Below are 7,033 nucleotides of genomic sequence, written 5' to 3' on the forward strand. Positions count from 1 at the left end.
TGATAAGTTATAAAAGAAAAACAAACCCCCTTACCTTTCATTGTAGGCCAGAAAGCAATGTCCCTGTCATTATTTAGGCATTGTCTACCTTTGTGACAGGATCTTCCACTGCATTGGATCTCTTCCAGTATGATCTGGAAGTCTGATCTGGAAGTGTCAGGCACTTCCAGCCTCTCTGTCTCCCCGGAGCTAGAATTACAAGTGAATATCACATACTATGCTCCTTACCTGGGTGTTATGGAAGCATAAGGATCAAGGTCCTTACTTTACAGTCTGGGCTATCTCCCAAGGGTTCCTTTCCACCTCTTTCTATTTTTATGCTCTCATCAGATGCTAACCTCTGCCTCCCATATATACACAAGCACGTGCACCCCACCCAAACTTACCATTACCCTTCCAAAGGAAGTGGGTCACTTTGGCTACTGTGGGGCAATTGTTAACCAAAGACAAGAGGTGTCTTAAGGAGCCAGCTTGAAGCATTTCCTGTTCAGGAGCCACTGACCAGGGTTTCTTCTATGCCAGTTTCATTTCTCATTCCATCTTGAGTGCCTCACTAACTGCAGGTAAGGGTTTCAGCTCCTCTCTCTGGAGGGAAGCTGCCATGCTATCCTCTCACTTTTAACTTCAGGCAATTATCTGCTTTTCTCTAGAAAAGCTGAGGGGAGGAAGCTCATGGCAGATACCAGCTCATGGAGCTGTCTTCTGTGTGCCCCACAGAGCCTACTGTCTTGGTTTCCCAGTTCTTGTTTAGCTACTGGAGTTGAACAGAATAAATGACCCTACTCCCATCTAACTTCATAATTAGATTAGTGTCCTAATCAATTCTGAGCCAAGAACCTCCCTTTTCTTAATGTGAATTAAAAAAAATCCCTCTGGCTGGAGTGATAGTTTAGCGTCAAAGTGTTAACCTTGCAACATGAGGACAGTGTTGAATGCCCAAGTACTCAAGTGAAAGGTACATGTAATTCCAGAGCTGTGGAGAAAAAGCCTCAGGATCCCTGAAACTCATTGGCCACCCAACTTAGCCTTCTTGGTGTGATATTAGTTAGAGATATTGTCTCAGAAAACAAGATAGAAGTCACCTGAAGAATGACAGCTTGTGGTTTCCATATGCATATGCACATATGTGTATGCATATATACATCACACATATATGTATATGTATATATATGTATACATATGTGTGTGTGTGAGTGTGTGTGTGTGTGTGTGTGTGTGTGTGTGTGTGTGTGTGTGTGTGTGTTTATATGCACATGAATGCTGGAACTGCAATGGCCAGAAAAGAATGACAAATCTCCCAGAACCATGGTACATGCAGTGGTGAGCCACCCAATGTGGATGCTAGGAACCAAACCTTGTTCCTTTGAAAATCAACACAGGCTCTTAACCACAGAGGCATCTCTCCAGCCCCTCTACTGCCTAGTTTTAACCATCAATTGACACATCCTAGAATCACACAGGAAGTACATCTAACAATAAGTTGTGATCAGGCCATCTTATGGATATATTTGTAAGGGATTATATTGATTATTATTTGTTGTCAAAGAACCAAGACTGGTATGGGTGGCACTATTTCTTAGATGGGAGTTCCTGAACTACAAGACAAAGCTAGCCAAGAGCAAGTAAAGACTCTCTCTCTCTCTCTCTCTCTCTCTCTCTCTCTCTCTCTCTCTCTCTCTCTCTCTCTCTTTCTCTCTTTCTCTCTCTCTGCCTACTATTGGCTGAGTACATTAGTACTGGGACATGAAATTATTATAATCTAAATAACACTCTCTTTAACCAACAGAAATGAGTGTAGACCACATGGGAATATCTATAATATCTTTGCTTCAACTTGAAAATAATCCCTGTACCATGATAGCAATGCACAGATATTAACCTAAGTCCTTGTGTGAACCAAGGCTACAGATGTGAGGATGTCCATGCTGTTTTTGAAATATTAGAACAGTATTTCACAGCACTGTGGGCAAAAGTCATTGGGTTTCAGACTTGGGACAAGGGGCTGAGGTGCATATTTTACACAGCATCCCTCAGTCCCTACCTGGCATCCCCCACCCTTGACCCTGAACTTTCCAGGCTGATCTTCCCTCAGAGGCTCTTCCCTTATATAATCCAGACCCCTCTTCCCTCTGTGTGTGTCTCTGTGTCTCTGTGTCTGTTTCTGTGTCTCTGTGTCTGTCTCTCTCTCTGTCTCTCTGTCTCTGTCTCTCTCTCTTACTGCTACTGCTGCTTTTTCTTGTCTCTTCTTTTCCTCTCTCTGCACGTGCTCTTTCTCTCTTTGTCCTTCCTTTCCCCTCTGTCTCTTGTCCCACGCTTGGGACCAGTGAACTTGCTCACCTGAGAGCAATTTCCCAGTAAGCCTGCTTTTATATTAATCTGGTTTGAATTGGCTCATTTCACAGGCAAATAAATACCTTATCAAGAATTTTACTTTTTTGGTGTGTTTTAAAATTCATGTCTTCACTCAGTATTCAAGTTGCATTGTCCAAAGACCCATTTTTTATCCAAGATGGTGCTCTAGTGTTCAATCAATAACAATTTCAGGGTGCAGCTCATCACCATAAGAGTGATCTTCATTTTGAATCAGCAGTGGACTACAGGGAGCACTGATGGTTGTTGGTTTAAAATTTCAGAAAGATATTTTGTTAATAATAAGAATCCAGTCGATCTTTAATGGAAGTTTCAACCACTCTGAGTATTCTTTCTAGAGACACTATTGCTTCCACCAAAAGAGGTTTCAGACCTGAATAAGCCAGACTCTGGCTCTCTTGACCTCTAGATCACACTATCCTGGATATCGTTTTATAGCTGGAAACACCCGGGGCTACACAGTTCAGCTCCTGTTTAGGTCACATGGTGTGTTAGTCACTTTTTTGGTGCTATGATAAAGCAGCCTGATCCAGGCAATTTATAGAAGTAAGAGTTTATTTGATCTCAAAGTTACAGAAGTAAGAGTCTATGACCATGGGACAGGCATGCCATCAAGCAGGCAAAACATCCAGAGTAGGAAGCTTGAGAGCTCACATCCCTCTCTCTCTCTCTCTTGCTCTCTCTCCATATGTATATGTATATACACATATATTTATACATATTATATAATATATTATATATAAGATATATAATATATTATTTTATTTATTTACATCTCAAAGGTTGCCCCACCTCCTGATTTCTTCTTTCAGAGTTCTTCTCCCCGTTCTCCTTCCCCTTTTCTTCTGAGAAGGTGCCCTCCCCACCACTGGGTATCTCTCCACCTTAGGGCATCAAGTCTCCCACAGGGAAGGCACGCCTCTGCTACATATAAGTGTGGGGGATGGTTTAGACCAGCCTGTGTATGCTCTTTGGTTGTGGTTCATTCTCTGGGAGCTCCTAGAAGGCCAGGTTAGTTGACACTGTTGATCTTCCTATGGGGTTACCATCCCCTTCAGTTCCTTCAATCCTTTCCCTAACTCTTCCATAGGGGTCCTGACCTCAGTTGAATGCTTGGCTGTGAGTATCTCTATCTATATAGCGGCCAGCTGCCGCTAGGCCTCTCAGAGGACAGCCATACTAGCCATACTGTCTGCAAGTATAACATAGCATCAGCAATAGTGTCAGGGTTTGGTGCCCACCCATAGAATGGATCCCAAGTTGTGAAGGTCACTGGTCAGTCATCCCTTCAGTTTGTGCTCCATTTTTACCTCTGCATTTCTTTTAGGCAGGAACACTTCTATGTCAAAAACTTTAAAGTTGGGCTGGTGTCCCCATCCCCTGGGAGTCCTATTTACTGGAGGTGGTCTTTTTAGGTTTCATCTTCTCACTGTTGGGCATTTTAGCCAAGGTCACCCATGTAGATTCCTGGGTGCTTCTTACATTTCAGGTCTCTGGAACTTTCTAGAGGATCCTCCCATCTCCCTATGGGAACTACATGTTTCTATTCATTCTCTTGGCCCTCTGGGCCTTTCTCCTGTCTCCACCTCACCAACCCCACCTCCACCTCTTACCTGATCCTGCCTCCTTCCACTCCCCTCCCACCCAGGTTCTTCCCTCTTCTACATCTCAAGATTACTTTGTTCCCCCTTCTAAGTGGGATTTAAACATCCTACAGACCCTAAGAAGTTAAACAAGAGAGCTCCCATCCTTAACAGCAAGCCTGGAATAGAGAGGGTAAACTAGAAGTAATGCCAGGTTCTGTTCATTTATTTGTTTGTTTTATATCCTGGACACAGCTTTCCCTTTTCTGTCCTTCCTCTCCTCCTATACCCAACCACGCTCTGACCTCCCCTCACCCCCTTCACATACCAATCCAGGCTTTTAATCTCAAAACTCACCATAGTGACACATTGCCTCCTGCAAGCCCACACTTCTTAATCACTCCCAAGTGATGCCATTAACTGGGGACTGAGTATTTAAAGGCCTGAGACTAAGGGAGGCATTTCATTCAAAGCAGTACATATGGAGCCAGTGCAGTGAAGCTGTGCTTATGGATGGCTTGGACACCCAGGCCATATGAAACATTTAAACACTAACCAGGATAATTTTGTACCACTACTAATTTTGTACATAGTACTCACTGAAGAGCCCGGATCTGAGACATTATTATCTGTTTAAGGAATGTCCTAATATAGGACATTTTCTGTTTAAGGAATTAAGCTTTAATCCATACCTCACTTCTCACACTGTCATGTAGGAACACTGAGAAATCATAGTCCTGCCTGCAGGGGCCCATGGCTGAGTTTGTCTTCTCATTTCAGAGGAGACCAGGGAGGAGTCTCACTCAGCATGAGCTTCAAAGTGTCTATACCCCAGTATGTGTCTGGAATGTCTTGCCCAAGGGACCATGGTGAGCCTCAGATGGGCATCATATGGTTGTGTAGTGTGTGTGTAATACTGAACTGTCAAGACCCTTGACTTGTGTTCATACTCAGCACATTTAATTCCTTACCTTATTTTCTCTTATGGCTTTCTCTTCCTCTTCCTCTTCCTCCTCTCCCTTCTCCTCCTCTCCTCTTCTTCCTTCTCTTTTTCTTTCTTCTTTCCATTCTATTGCAAATCCATCCTTTGTTTTGAGCTCCTCTTTCTTTGAGCTGGTCCTGGATTGTCAATGGATTCTTTCAAAGGCAATTTCCTTCCAAAAAATGCTGTTTTTTTTTTTCTTGTTTGTGCCACTTCTAAATGACTACTTTCTAACATAGAGTTGTGTTGTAGTGGAAGACTAACTACATTACTCTTCTCATTTTCTTGGTTTTTTGTTTTCAGTTTTTATAATAGAAATACAGAGATTTAAGAGAAAACTCTGTCATGGATCTGTAGGGAAATTTAACTGTCTAAAAGATGAAGGCTCAACATATTTTTAAAATTTATTTCTCTCTTGAGTCTTCATGGTCCAAGTTTATCATCAGGTTTTTTTTGTTTGTTTCCTTTTGTTTTTCTTTTATTAATGACATTAGTCCTATTGGAGCAGAACCACTCTGATCATTGCCTGTTAGATCCTACCTTGGAAAAGACCATCAGTATGATGCTTTTAATTTTATTTTGTGTTACTCTATACACTCATTGAAAGATTCCTGGAGGGAGCTTTGCACTAATTATGTTCATATGTCTGTTTCTGAGATTTCCATCTAAGTCTGGAGACCAACAATCATCTCTCTCTTTACCATGTGATAGTGAGTAACACTTATTTTAATTTCAGTATCTGTTTGCATGGATTTTGAGATTTCAAACATTTTCTTTAAAATATGGAAAATATCATCAGTGCTGTATGAAAACAATAACAGATCCAGAACCTAGAGAACAAAATTCCAGATGAAAAGAAACGAGAAGATAACAACCCACACAACTGGTTAGCAAGGCCTGTGCCTGCTCCTCATGTTTTCTGTCCTTCCTGTTATTGTTTGAATATCCTTGATGGAAGGCTGGAGAGGAAATCCAGTGGGTTGGGGTGGGTGGCTCTTTAGTGCCCTGGCAACACATAGACCACTGAGGTCTTCTTTGTGAAGCAGGTGTTGAGGTTCTATAAGTTAGTGTTCCCTTCTCAATCAGTCATTTGAAAACAGCTAGGGCTGGGATGTAGCTCAGACTGAAGATGTATCTCAGTAGAGCAGTAGCTTAGTGTACAGAAGGCCTATGGTTCCCTATGCAGTAAGGTAAAAAAGAAGAACAGATAACCTAAGAAAACAACAACAACAATGTTTTGCATATATGATGGGGTGTGTTGATAGACCACAGAGCGGTGGTTCTCAACCTTCCTGACCCTGTGATCCTTTAGTACAATTCCTCATGTTGTGGTGACCCCCAATCTTTGAATTATTTTCGTTGCTACTTCATAACTGTAGTTAAGCTATTGTTATGAATCATAATGAAAATATCTGAAATGTAGGATGTCTGATATGTGATTCCTGTGATAGAGCTGTTTAATACCCCTCCAGTGGAGAGATTTTGTGACCCACCCATTGAGAAACAAAGTAAGTAACTCTGCTTGATTGATCTGTGCAGAACAGAGACCCTGAGAAGTCCTTGATGTTGCTATTATTTTCCAGGACACAGCTAAAACCATCCATATATAATTCTGAATTTAGAGCATTAATACAGAGAAAGAAAAGCTTATATTCAAAGGACCATGGATTGAAGAGAGTCTTAGGCTGAAAATCTTTCTCATTTCTGTCATCTGAACAAGCCCTGTGCATGACAGTCCCTCTAGGAATTACACCAATCCTGAGCACAAAGACACCTTAACACACACAGTGTGAAGGGAGATGCCTTAACCCAGCCCACCTCTCCTGTATCACTGGTCAGGAAACAGATGGTCCATGTGCATATTAGAATGGTGAGGATTATTTAAATAACTTAACGCTTAACTTAATTTAAATAAATCACTTAGTGATCTCATTTAAAAAGTGCAAAGCTGAAATGATTTTAAGTTTTACTCAAACCCTAAAGCCTTCCTAAGTGAATGGTAGGTCTAATCCCTCTCAAGCCACCAAAATCTCTGGGCAGTCAAAACATGTCTGAGGAAGTAAAGCAAGCCTGATGATGCCATGGATCCTGGCTTGCA

Source organism: Mastomys coucha, unplaced genomic scaffold (assembly GCF_008632895.1).
Source record: "Mastomys coucha isolate ucsf_1 unplaced genomic scaffold, UCSF_Mcou_1 pScaffold6, whole genome shotgun sequence".
In the NCBI taxonomy this organism is placed as follows: domain Eukaryota; kingdom Metazoa; phylum Chordata; class Mammalia; order Rodentia; family Muridae; genus Mastomys; species Mastomys coucha.